General features: G+C 40.6%; 1 non-coding gene across 1 annotated transcript; it reads left to right on the top strand.

Moving 5' to 3' along the window:
• The first annotated feature begins 14256 nt into the window (after window positions 1–14256).
• On the top strand, window positions 14257–14361 carry LOC120092259. Its single transcript, XR_005485969.1, has one exon. It is a non-coding gene; the product is annotated as a small nucleolar RNA R71 (small nucleolar RNA).
• The last annotated feature ends 488 nt before the right edge of the window (window positions 14362–14849 follow it).

Genomic DNA, 14849 nt, shown 5'->3' with positions numbered 1-14849 from the left:
GTCATCGCTTTGAAATATTCAGTCTTAAATAGTAAACAACATTATAAAGTAAGAGTGATTCATTTCATGGTCCGATCTTGTACAAACTCTTTTGCACAAGGACACCCCCACTTCTCATGTCCAACATGAACGAATTAGGATTACTTCATTTGTAGCACTTTACAACTCCTTGTAACAACTATAGAGCGGGTCGTATCTAATAGTGTTACCAGAATAAGGTACCCAACCTTATCTATGTACTATAGATCATTTTAATTATTTACTCAAACCTGATGCACCTTTATGTCTCCACATAAAGTTCAAGTACTCATCCAATAGTCAAGGGACTTTTAGGTTTATTGGATTTCTATTCAAGCAATAGATCTATTCAATAACACCTTTATTGAATTTTCAGAATAAACTTCATTGTTTACATACCACGAGTTTTATGACATAAAAACCAACATTCTGGTCCGATGACCCTTCAGCGTTTTTAAGGTCGATTCGTCACCAGATGGATGCTCGGGGTATCGACCCCCTCTTTCTTATAGTCATTTCGGGGGCGTCGGCGCAGGCTTTTGGTCGCACCACCACCAGCGATTGACAGATGATTTCCTCATTTCCTTCACTCGGCAGAGTCAACCTTCGAAAGACTGAGCGTCAAGTAGCTCTGGGAATAGTATGTGGGCTTCCCCTTTTTGCTTTTGTCATGCTTAACCTCTCGAAGACCAAAGCACGTGCGGCAGACGGTCTAATACGGTCGAAGGCTGAGGCTCTTTTATCTTTGCCCTCCTTTTCTCCTGTATCATCGACTTCTTCTGCAGTGATATGATTGTTGTTGGCCACTTTCCCCTTCGCCTTTCTGATTATGCGAAGGCTGGCTCTGACAACTCATATCCGAGTCCCGCCCTCGACGTGTGTATAGCGTGTCCCTCTTGAAAAAGCTTCTTTTGGGTCTGCGAGAGTCGGGGTTACTCATAAATCTTCAAACTCTTGAACTCAGTATGAGTTTTGAAGTCATAGCCCGTCTTCACCAACAGCTTGTAAGCCTTGGGATCGAATTCGTCTTCAGTTTGCCTCTTGGGTAGCTTTAACCCCATCACTTCCGCCTCCGGCTTGTGACTTCCTACTTCGTTATCGGCATGAAGGGTGTGACGAGACTCTCCTTTAGAATTTCTATGTCGTTGACCTGCAAACCTTTTGAGCATTCCGTAAAAGGTGACTCACCCTTTTTTCGTCTCGACAAAGGGACATAGTGCAGAATCGGAGGTTTTGAGGCTTTTTCGCCTCTCACCACTGATGTAGTGTTGATGTAATCATACCATTCCCATGAATCCAAGGTCGTTCTAATAGCAGCTTGTAAGTGGTCTTTGATTCTATCACATGAAACAGCGTGTCAGCCTTCAGATCGCCAATGAGAAGCTCCAAGCGTATCATGCCTATCGCCCTTTGGATGCCTTGATTGGAACCCTGAATTACTAATTTGCTGTTTGATAGCTCTTCCATGAGTATGCCCAACTGTTTCACAATCATCTTAGGCATTATATTGACGGCGGATCCGTTGTCGATGAGGATTCGACCCACTCTCTATTCTTGAATGTATCCAGAGACGTACAAAGGCCTATTATGCAATTTGGATCCCAGTAGCAGATCTTCGTCTGAGAAGCCTATGGATGTGCAACACGAGGCATAAGCACGTGCTACGGAGGTTGATGCACCAAATGCATTGGATTCTATTAGTGCCTCAATGAGGGTCATCTTAGCTTCTCGCAGGAACGAGAGCAGGTCGTTTATGTTAAATGGTAACAAACCCTTTGGTCCTCCTGTCGATTTTCATAGGCCTAGAATGGTATCTTCTTCTTCCATGGTACTGACAGCATGGCATGCAGCAGCCTCTAGAATCTCCTTTGAACCCCAATTGCAGAAGTTCTTCGAGAGGAAATCTGTTAATGCCACTTGTCGTTTGGGATGAGAAACATCCTCGTCTCTCTCGTCAACATCCTTAGGCCTCCAAGCCTTCTTTCTATCCTTTCTTTTTTGTGTCTTTCTCCCTCTCCTGTAGCTTCTACCAGAGCGTAACTCTTTTTGGGTAGAGTTCAGTCATTCCTTCTTACGGCACGCCATAAGGATCCAGCCTTCGTCATCGTCATCGTCAGCGCATTCTCCTCTATTTTGAGGATCTGTGGCTTGGACCTTCTGCTGAAACCACACTACCATAGGTTTGAAGGTACCAAACTAAACCAAGCTCTCCCTTTCTTCATAATATATGATTGGTGGCGACGCGCTTAGAGTTACTGTCACTGCAGCATGATTCGTTTAGATGACCTCTTCTAGATCCAACTTTATTTTCCTCTCACGGGCCAATTTGAGAATCAATTCCTTCAATACAACACATTTTTCGACTGGGTGGCTAACGACCCTGTGATACTTGCAATAGTTGGGATCGTCCATTTTGTCGGACTATTTCGGTCGCTTACATTTAGGTAGCTAGATAAGGTGGCTCTCTAGTAATTGCTCAAGCATATTCGCAACGTCAGAATCAGGGAATAGGTAGACTTTTTTCTGTCTCTCCTTTAGGGTTAGGCGACGTCTTTTGCCTCCTTCATCGTACTTTTCCATTTTATTCTCTTTCCCTTTTGAGGAGAACTTCAATAAGGCCGTATTAACGACCATTGATTCCTTTGTGGCACCTTTCACAATTTTCTCGGTGCCCTTCGCCTTCTTCTTGTTTTTCTTTGGTTCGTAGCTCAAGAGGTCCCTCATTCCCCTGTTGGCGATACTTAACTCCATGTCGTGGGCGCGAGTCACCAATTCTTAAAAGGTACGGGGCTTTATTCCATGCAGGATATAGAGGAGTTTCTAGTGCATACTGATGCGTAGAATTTATGATGTGTTATGATGTGAGTTTGCGGCGATGTGTGTTATGCGGTGATCATGCAAGTTTTCCTAACGAGGCCTAAGTATAAGCCTCCTTAGGTTTCTTGGTAAGTCTAGGGTCAAACACAGGGACTACTAAGTAGATATGCGACAAACACTGTAATTCTATTGCGGTAGTAAAAACAGATGAAGTGGATAGTGTTTTGATTGAGATTTTTCCTATGCGACGGAGTTGAATGCAGAGTTGATGAAAATGTAGAGTTACAATAAGTATACGATGAAGGGGTTGAGAAGGGGTTTAGCTAACATTTCCTAAGATTGTGCACAAGTTATGCGATCATGCCACACACAAATATCGACACTACACTTCTCAATGCAGAATGCCATAATTCCTATTTCTAGGACGCATGCGATGTATATGCAAAACAGTCGATAGGACTTATTTCTAAGTCTCTACTCTTGCCTATGCGATGATGAATGATGCACACATAAAACAAGGTGACCGCATACCATCATTCCTATTTCTAGGGTGCATGCGATGTGTAAATAGCAATAGAACTTATGTCTAAGTTTCTACTTCTTGCTTATGCAATTCTAATCCAACTCTCTCAAACCTAGATTCTAATCTGACTCTCTCAAACCTAGATTCTATCTTTGGACAACTTTCTCAAGTATGTCCTAAGGGTGAATGATCTATACATAAGACAAGATGATCGTATAAAATATAAATCTTCAGTCATGCTAGCTAAGTACTTCTCAACCCATTCAGAAATTTAGCTACTCATGCATGGTATGGGGAGATTGAACATAGATTGAAATGAAGTTTTCATTTTCTGCAAATAAAGTATTGAATACAAAATAACAAATGGATTTGAGAAATGAGAAGCCCGATAAGCAATGTCTTGCTTCCCGCGGCCTTTTACACTGCTCTTTGTCACTTCAACTCTGTTCTCGTGTGTAATCTTGCTCTCGCAAGTGCCCTTTGTGTTGCTTTCTGGCAGTCTCTCGATCTGTCCGAGAGCGATTCTCTTGGCTTTTTCTCTTCTCCCTACTCTCTCCATCCTCTAAGTATATGTATGAGTATGTGCATGAACAGACTAACTATCTAACTCCTTTTTCTCTGATGGCCTTCGATATTTATCGATTTCAAGGTGAAGCAATTTTTCTTGCTAATGATTGCAATGATGGGCGACATTATTCCCCTATTTTGTTGCGTCGTTTAATAATCACCGAAAGTTGAATGTACTTGCTACAGTGTGGCTTTTAACGGCTTGTCAACTAAATTCGGAATCGACCATTATCAGCTTTCCGTCCCATCGTGATTTATTATGTTGTCGCCTTGATGCGAGGTCTTTATGCGGCCACCTTTTTAAGAGACTTCTCACGATCGCATGACTTGCGATTGCAACTTCAAGCGTGCTGACACATTGTGCCCTTGGATCGCAATTTCATATGTGCCATCGCATTGTACCTACACAAAATAGGTAAATTAATTGTTTTTATGCGATGAGCACTCATGATCGCAATTCCTTTTAGTTTAGCGTTTTTGGAAGTGATATTGCCTATTTTACCATCGCATTCTCTCATTGTTTTACTTATTTGAGTTGTAATAACTTGTATTTCTACCAGTTATCACACCCCCAAATTTAAATCAATGCTTGTCCTCAAGCATAAACTAAAGATTCTCTTTTAAAAATTCAACCGCCTTTACCCTACCTAGACTTCTCAAGGTGCCTTATTCAAGTTTCATGAACCAATGCCTTCTTAATTTCTATCCAGATCTCTTCTTAAAATATTTTCAATCTTTAGGGACCGTAAGCTTAACCTTCAAAAAAAACTTTACTCGTTTTCAGGACATCGCATGATTTATTTCAAACCTTATCCAACTGGGGTGTTCAAGTGATTTTGACCCTTGCACGATCCAGATATTCGTTTTGTGATCTTGCGCTGATCTGAGTGCCCAACCTTCGTTTTGGCTTGCCCCCACAGGTGTCATGTGGACATCCAACTACGAGCAGGATTCGATCTCAACGTTAAATTTTTTTTTTAATTATTTATTATTATTATTATTTTAATTTCAAGAAGTAACAAGGTTGAAAATAACATTACCCGCACCCCCAAATTTAACATACAGCAATGTACTCATTGCTGAGAGACGAAATAACTCATGTAATGGACTTAGAAAATTTCATAAAAATAATTTCGAAGGAAAACTGGTAGACCACTAAATTTTAGAAATGTTTCATGAATTGATTTGTCCTGAAACTAATTTGACTCTAATACATGCGATCAGAAATAAAGGCATGAATTTCATCATTGAAGTCATAATTGGTATAGGGTGAATGCAACGACTAAATAAAGTAATCAAAAATTCCAGCTTCAGTCAAACTAAAGAGGATGCGATAGTAGAATTTAACAATATTAAATTGAAATGCGAGAAGTGCAAAATTAAAATAAGATGAAATAAGGAAAGACACAACCCCCAAATTTGCTCTGTTGCCCGCATCATTTTTTATTGCATCCTTTCTTGCGGTGGGTTGATTCCTTGATTGCAATGGGTTGATCGAACTGGTCGCTTTTTTTAGGTTATCGCATTGTTCCATCGCAATCGTTTACTACGATTAATGGTAAATATCAAGAGGATAACAAGTATGAAAGAGAGAGTAGTGATTATGCAAAAAAATAAGATAGATTTATAAAAGGAAAATATCAAAAGGATACTCAAAAAAAGAATTCGTCCCTAATGAGTGTGTATTGCTTATCAACGCAGGGACTACACTTTTCTTCTTCATTCTGGATTCCTCAGGTCCACGGAGGTTTTCTCGCATTGGAGATCTCCTCCATGATATATCTTGACTCTTTGTCCATTTACCTTAAATGCGCTGGTTCCCTCTTCATTTGTTAATTCTACCACTCCGTGTGGGAATACTTCTTTAATTATAAATGGTCTGGACCAACGTGATTTTAATTTTGCCGGAAAGAGTCGTAGCCTAGAATTGAACAGTAAGACCTTATGACCTACTTGGAGATTTTTTCCACACAGTTGTTTTTCATGCTAACGCTTTGTACGTTCTTTGTAGATTTTGGCATTTTCGTACGCTTGTAGTCTTCATTCGTCCAGCTCGAGTAACTGAAGTTTTCTCTTCTCCCCTGCAGCCTTCAGATCAAAGTTAAGCTTCTTCACTGCCCACATCGCCTTATGCTCTAATTCCAGCGGCAGATGACATGCCTTCCCAAACATCAATGCATATAGGGACATGCCTATGGGTGTTTTATCGGCAGTCCTATATGCCCACAAGGCATCGTCAAGCTTCATGGCCTAGTCCTTCCGTGAGGGATTCACCACCTTTTCTAAAATCAGATTGATTTCTCTATTAGAAACTTCGGCTTGTCCGTTTTTCTGGGGGTGATATGCGGTGGCGATCTGTTAGAAACTTTGGCTTGTATTTGTCGGCAGTTTGTTAATGATACGATTGACAAAGTGGGTTCCTTCGTCACTAATTATGACACGTGGGGTGCCAAAACGAGTGAAGATGTTTCTTTGTAAGAATTTGGAGACTGTTGCTGGATCGTTTGCGACGCATGATAACGCTTTAATCCACTTGGAAACATAGTCGACAGCCAACAGAATGTATTTATGACCATTTGATGGTGGAAATGGTCCCATGAAATCTATGCCCCAAACGTCGAGAAGTTCCAATTCCAATATGATGTTCATCGGCATCGCATTTTTCTCTGAAATGTTTCCAGTGCGTTGGCACTTATCAAATTTCATGGAATAGTCTCGTGCATCCTTAAACAGAGTTGGCTAGTAATACCCACTTTGCAAAACTTTTGTTGTTGTGCGTTGTCCCCCGACATTTCCTCCATAGGGCGAGTCATGACTTTGAAAAAGTATGCACTGAAAAGCAGTCTCTGGCACACAGAGTCTCAAGATCTGGTCTGGTCCTCTTCTGTAAATATTTGGCTCGTCCCAGTAGTAGGATTTACATTCATGAATGAGTCGCTTCCTTTTGTGGGATGTGTATTTTTCCGGAAATTGTTTGCAGACCAAGAAATTGACAATATCTGCGTACCACAGAAATTCTTCAAGTTTAAACAATTGCTCGTCTAGGAAGGATGCATTCACCTATGACTGAATGCAAACCACTTCAGGATTTTCTAATCTCGATAAATGGTCAGCAACCTGGTTTTCCGTTCCCTTGCGATCAATTATCTCCATATTAAATTCTTGAAGTAGGAGAACCCATCAGAATAGCCTCGGCTTCTCATCTTTTTTGGTCATTAAATATCTTATTGCCGAGTGGTCGGTGTGAACTATAACTTTGGATCCCAATAAGTAAGATCTAAATTTTTCAATCGCAAAGATTTCCGCTAGAAGCTTTTTCTCTGTGGTGGTGTAGTTTGCCTGTGCCAAGTTCAATGTTCTGCTCGCATATGCGATGGGGTGTAACATTGTCTTTTCCTTCTATGCTAAAATTTCCCCCATTGCACATCAGCTGGCATCGCACATCAGCTCGAATGATTTTTTCCAATCGAGTGCGATCAAAATAGGCGATGTAGTTAATGTGTCCTTTAGTGCTTTGAATGTGGTGAGGCATTATGAGTCAAAGTCAAAAGTTCTGTCGGCTTCCAGCAATGCATTCAACGATCGAGCTATTTAGAGAAGTTCTTCACAAATCGTCTGTAGAACCCCATATGTCCTAAGAAACTTCTTAAAGCCTTCACATTTGCTTGAGTTGGAAGTTTTTCAATGGCTTCAATTTTTGTTTTATCCACCTCTAGCCCCTCCTTTGAAACCTTGTGCCCGAGCACAATTTCTTCCTTAACTATGAAATGGCATTTCTCCCAATTCAGCACCAGATTGGTCTCTTCGCATCTTTTCAATATTTTCTCCAAGTTTTTCAGACAGACTTCGTACATTTGCCCATAGACCGAGAAATCGTCCATAAAGATTTCCACTTAGTCTTCCAGGATCATACGCCTCTGAAACGTGTCGGCGCATTGCATAATCCAAAAGGCATGCGACAAAAAGCGAACGTTCCAAATGGACAAGTGAATGTGGTCTTTTCTTGGTCTTCTGGTGCAATCATAATCTGGTTGTAGCCTGTATACCCATCAAGAAAACAGACATAGTCATTCCCTGTTAGTCCGTCTAGCATTTGATCAATGAAAGGTAAAGGGAAATGATCCTTCTTCGTCACCACATTGAGCTTCCGGTAGTCCATACAAATTCGCCAGCCAGTAACGATCCTCATGGGGATTAGCTCATTGTTTGCGTTCGGGACTACTGTCATTCCGCCCTTCTTGGGAACGCATTGCACGAGGCTAACCCACGTGCTATCAGCGATAGGGTATATGATGCCAGCGTCTAGCCATTTAATGATCTCTTTTTTAACAACCTCTTTCATCGCAGGGTTCAGTCTACGTTGAGGTTCTATAGAGCCTTTCTGGTTTTCTTCAAGCCGAATTCTGTGCATGCAGTACGTCGGACTAATTCCTCTGATATCTGCTAACGTTCATCTGATTGCTTTAATATACTTCTTCGAAATACTAAGCAATGCATTTTCTTTTTCTTCCGGTAACACAGAGGATATTATTACTGGCAAGGTTTCATTCTGGTCAAGGAAAACGTACTTTAAATGATTTGGTAGAGTTTTCAGCTTCAATGTAGGTGGTTGCTCTAAGGAAGGTTTCTCTGTTTTTCTCTCTTCATTCACATTCAACTTTTCTTCAGTGTTCACTGTCTCTGTTATCACATGGCAGGTTTCTAAGGATGCTATCGCATCCTTTTTTTCTTCATCTTCTTCTTCGGACTCCTCTTCATCGCAAGTGTGTTCATCGTCAGAATCTGATAGGCCTTCATCCTCCAGAAACTTCATTGCCTTGATGATGTTAAACCTGAGCTTTTTTCCATTGATTCTCATCGTGATCTCTCCCTTGTGCACATCTATTTGGGCACGACCAATAGACAAAAATGGTCGTCCCAATATGATTGGCACATCTTTGTTCGATTCATAATCTAGAATGATGAAGTCTGCAGGTAAAATGAATTTGTCGATTGTGACCAAGACATCTTTCAACTTTCCTTCAGGGTGTACCAGAGATCTGTCTGCAAGCTGAAGAGTCACCGTCGTGGGCGTCAGCTGTCCTACATTCAATTGTTTGAAGATTGAAAAGGGCATTAAATTTATGCTTGCCCCAAGATTGCATAATGCTTGACCGATGTAGATCCCTTCTATTGAGCAGAGTATCATAAAGCTGCCTGGGTCGCGCATCTTCGATGGGATGATAGTGTTTGATTCTTGTGTTAATGCCACCGTAGCGAATTTTCCTGTACTTTTCTTCTTTGACACCATATCCTTAAAAAACTTGGCATATTTCGGCATCTGCTCTATCGTTTCTGTAAATGGAATATTGATATGTAGTTGTTTTAATATTTCCATGAAGTGATGATACTGACCTTCATCGTTTTGCTTCTTTTTTAATCTCTGAGGAAATGGGGTAGCTGTACTTTCACTATTCCATGGTTTGGAGGCTCAGAGGTGGTCGCAACTTCAGGTTCCATAATCTCGGGCTCTTCTGACTCATTTTGCGTCAACGGCTTCTTTGATTCCATTGCATTTGAATTGGTCCTGCTAGGCTCCTTCCTAACTTCCACCGTCGTCTTTCCACTTCTCAAGGTGACTGCTTGGCAGTGTTCTTTCCCTGTGTTCCCCGGGTTGCGTGGGAGCTCAGTTGAGCTCGGCAGCATCCCCTATTGTCTATTCTTCAGCTCTCCTGCAATCTGTCCTATTTGGATTTCTAGATTGCGGATGGATGTCGTCTGGTTTTGGAGAACCATTTCATTCTTTTCGATGTACTGTTTTAACAAGTTCTCCAGAGAGGATGATGGCGGTGTTTAAAAGCTGTTGGTTTGTTGTTGCTGTTGACTGTTAGTTCGTTGGAAAAATCCTGGTGGTTCTTCTTTTTGCGCCATAGGTTGATAGCCTTATTGTTGGTTATTTTTCCAAGCAAAATTAAGGGTTTCGCCACCTGGGGTTGTATGTGTTTGAGAAAGGATTGTTCTTGACAAAGTAGATTGACTGCGGGTTTTGTGGACATTCTTCAACCAAATGCGATTCTCCACATGTAGCACAGCTGGTGCTTATCTGTTCTATTGTGTTGACTTGCCCTCTTTGTGCTCCGGGATTGTTTATTGCGATGCCCTGTAACAAATTTATCATCGCTATCATCACATTCATCTGATTTTGCAAAGATGCAAGGCACCATTATTTGCGTTACCTTCTCTGGGTTTTACTCGTTGATCGTTTTCCTGCCAATCTTCATGGTTTTTCGATATGCGATCAAGAATGTGAAGGAAATCGGAGATGCGATTTCCGTGAGCAGCGAAAGCAAGATTATTCCAAATTACAATCATGAATCAACAATACATTTGCAGTCAACTTCAATACAAGCGGTTATACAATTTACAGAGAAATTACAGCATGATACAATAAAAGTACAGAAGGAAACTATACTAACAATGGCATAAGCATCTCCACGCTTCGATGCGCACTCTAATCGAACAACAGCAACCACGAACACTCGATCTACACGACCCAACACAACACGAACACTTCGTGCTCGTCCTCAACGATCTACTCGGTCACGATCTCTCCGCAACAATGAACAGCCTCCGCAGCACCACGAACGGCCTCTGAAAAACCTCGATGGTGTCGAGTTGAGTCTGACACAACCAATAAAGCAACCTTGGTATTCTCGGTGTTAGAATCCAGAGGGGGGGCTCTGTTCTATATCTGTCTCTTATACACATCTAGATGTGTATAAGAGACAGACGATCTACTCGGTCACGATCTCTCCGCAACAATGAACAGCCTCCGCAGCACCACTCTTATACACATCTAGATGTGTATAAGAGACAGTAATTTATGTGATACTACGTTCTAAGTGTATGCATTGATAGTGATATGCTCGTAGTATGCGATGAAGTACTGCGTGTCACAAGTTTCCTTGCGCTGAAACCAAGTATAATTCCAACGCAAGTTTCTCAGAGTGATCCGAGGTCGAACTTGAGGATTGTTGTCGTTAAATGAGATACTTATGTGATACATGCGACCGGTTTTAATAATGAATAAAGAATTTTGGTTTGTACAGAAATGTAAATTACGTTAAAGTAAAAATGTGTTGATAAAGTAGATTCCTAACTACTATGATACATGATACATGATACGTGATACAGGGATCGAGGACTGGCTATGAAGTTGTACAAGAGAATCGATGAATGCGATGGCAAGACTTATGAATAAAGCAGAAAGAGAAAGAGTAAAGAATGAAAACATCGCAAGTTCGTCAATTATGTTAAAGACGCAACTAAGGTTCCGTTTTCCCTTGGCGTACACCTTTCAATGATCGGTCGCGTTCCCATATGTCTATGGTGAAACAGAGATGAACGTGATGAACACAAGGTTGTTTCCATCTCTGGAAATACTTCTCTCTTTAGATAATGCATTCTTCCAACCTTCTCTCGATAAGCGGAATAACATATTCACTTCTGCTCTCACAAGTGAAGATGTCGTCGAGCATGCTTTAGCTAAACTTAATTGATTCCTTGATACAGATTAACTCACTCGCTTAATTCTCGCTATTTACCCCGGGGATTAAGAACACATCATGGAGAAAATGGATGATAAATATATGGAAAGATACAGAGAGATGATAATGATGACGATGAAAACATTTAATTCTAAAATTAATCGTTTGATACATGTTTGTGAATGAGAGATTAAAGAAGATGAACACAGAAGATGAATTAGAGAACAGAAACAAATACGAAAAGAGTGTCAATATCTTGACAGATCCCGATCGAAGACTTGTGCTTGTCGGCGTGTGAATGTGGTGGAGAGGAAAGCTTCCCTCTTAGGCTTGCTTTCCCGGTAGAATTGATCTTTTGCACAGAGCTTCAGCTTCGGGAATCGAAAAAATTCTTTGCTCGGAGACTCACCTTTCGGCCTTGTCTCTTAGTTCTCCCGGATTTACTCTATAAAGTCGCTTCAGACTAGCCTCTCTCCTTTCATTATATCTCTGTATGTATATCTTTTCAACAAATTTGAAGAAGCTATTTATAGGCAAGACCTTGGCTCTTTGAATTTGTGGTCCTCACTGTATAATTATGGTAGTTCCTGAAATGGCGGAATGTAAAATTCCTTTCTGTTTCACGATCAATCCATCAAAATTGCACAACTAAAAGTTGTACACTTGTTAGAATTGCCCGTGAATGCGTTGCTCTTCACATCTTCGATTTATCACCGCATGCGGTGTTATTTTTTTATTATCGAATGCTATTGAAATGCGTTGATCGCTAAAGCTCTTGATCGATTGTTGCTTGCGCCTTCATTGCGTTGATCATCTCTTCATTCTTGATTGATGGGCGTATGCGATGTAGATGCATTGTACATTTTGTCTTCGAGCCATTAACGCATGCGGTGACCTATTTCCTACAAAACAGAGACTGGAAAATTCTATTTCGCCATCGCAATGGTGTTAGTGGGTGTGTTTACGACATTTCATAATTTTCGTATTTCTTAGCCAATTCTTATACTATGGACGCAACTTTCCTTTCTTTTTGCCGCAATATCTAAATAAAATAGCATAAATAACTTGCATTTCTACAAGTTATCATTTAGCTCTATCGTTTAGCTCGGTCGATTCTACACAATCGTTTACCTTGGGCCAGCGATCGCATAGCTTAGTAAACACTGCACGATCGTTTACCTAACCCATCCGACGTTTAGTAAATCTGTATTTACTTGACGACTTTCGTGAGTTTCTTTTCGTCGGAGAGAAAAAAAAATTCTTATCAAACTTTTTATGAAAACTTCTGTAAAAAAACCTTTTTCAAAATAGGAAACCGATTTCCTTTTAAACTCACGATTACCATGATCAATAACCACCCACTACATTTGGTTATTTAAAAGAAAAAGTATTAATTATCTAATAATTAATATTATTATAAATATAAATGATAACCAACTTATCATACTATAGTTTAAACCTATAGTTTTTAATATTTCATCTCATGAAATATATAAACCATAGTTCTTTTCTATTTCATGGTACATAATGTAAATCTCATTTACATCAATCCTCCACTAAATGTATCTTATACATCAAACCGATTATAACACATATAATCAAAATACCTCTTGTCAATTTGAACATTTCAAATCAACACCAAGAACTTGATCCTTCAACATGAATCCAAGCTACCAAGGGGACCTCATGGACCTGTAGATCCGAAGCTCCAACGGTACATGAATAACTGACTAAACTCTTTATCACGGGATCCACCATCTGTTAACTGCCAGGCACTCCACTAAAGACCAACAGCTGAACTCTCCTTACTACAGATATATTATGTGTCCATCTTAACCAATGAGTAGTGCGACAACCCTTCACAGATCGCTTGTAAGTATAGTTAGGCCAATAACCGTTATGCCCCTATAGTTACATCTGTCTCCTTAAGTACCACTGATCCCTCTAATGAACATAAATCATAGTCCTACTATGACTGAGTCTTCTCTTCCAAAGAGAAGATGTGGCCACTATGTTCAAGCCCCGGAATCAGCCTTTAAGGGATCAATCTCTCTACTTATCCCTGCTTTGGGAAAGGAGTGAATTCCATATTGTGGATTGAGTTCCCAGCTCCCAGATCAGACAGGTCCCCAAAAAGGTAGGCATGTTAAGTTGGCAATTTGGCCACTCTCACCCATACTAATCAAAGGACCGTCCTCAAAGGCAGGAGTTTATAAAACACTCAGGATTGAGGTCATGTCACCTATGGTTGTTTAGGTGAGATGCAAGTCTCTAGTATCAACGGCATTATATACAGATTCTAGTCATCTCGTGGTCTAGGTCTTATACAAACTCTTTGTATAGGACACCCCCGCTCCACGTCTCCACATGAATGGTCAGGATCTACCATTTGTAGTAGTTTACAACACTTGCAAACCTCTACAAAGGGGGTCGTATCCGTAGTGTCACCAGGATCGGGTATCCCACCTTAATTCTTATACTACAGACCGATTTAGGTTATCTCTTAAGGCATGATCTACTTGTATATCACATATACATGCTTAAATTCACATAAGATAACCAAGGATCTTTGTTTATTGGATATGAGTAAATGCAATTAAATAACACTTATTTTATTCATTTAACAATGTGCATCTTTACAAAACAACGAGACTCCAGGAGAATTATGACATCAATCCCAACAGAATGTTCTTTGCCTCATAATAAGTCTTGTCCAGCAGACCGCCTGCTGCTGCCACATTGGCAATTGTCTGCGATGCAGGATTTAACCCATGATAGAAAACCTCCATTTTGAGGCAATCTAGCAATCCATTGTGCGGGCAGTCGCACTAATCTCTTGAACCTCGCCCATGCGTCACTGAGCAATTCGTCTTCTTCTTGTTCAAAATTTGCGATCAACTTCCTCCTTCTGGAATTCTCTGTATGAGGGAAATATTTCTTCATAAACTTCTCCACAACCTGTTCCCATGAAGTTACTCTCCTAGTTCGAGGGAAAATGCCCATTTTCTTGCTTTATCGCATAGTGAAAATTAGAATAGCGTAAGTAGCACTTCTTCAGTGGAGATATTAGGGAACATAAAAGTGTTACAAATTTCGATGAAACTTCGAAGATGGGCATGCGGATCTTCGCCACGCCATCCATCGAACTGTCCTACTGTCTGTATCATTTGTAACATTACCGGCTTCATCTCAAACCTTGATCCGTCCAGTGCTGGCCTCATGATTCCTGGGGAGAAATCATACAAGTTTGGTGACACATAGTCCCGAATGGGTCTATTGCGATCATTCGTCAGTAGGATAGGATTCGCCATTATGTTGTTTGCATTTGCGGCTCTTTCTTCCGGTTGTTCAACCATTCTGTGAGTTCTTCCTTGTTGTCGACGTCTGTTTTTCTGTCT

This window comes from Benincasa hispida, chromosome 11, assembly GCF_009727055.1.
Source record: "Benincasa hispida cultivar B227 chromosome 11, ASM972705v1, whole genome shotgun sequence".
NCBI classification, from domain to species: domain Eukaryota; kingdom Viridiplantae; phylum Streptophyta; class Magnoliopsida; order Cucurbitales; family Cucurbitaceae; genus Benincasa; species Benincasa hispida.
Note: the sequence above shows the minus strand (reverse complement) of the source record. Positions and strands in the feature narration are given on the sequence as shown.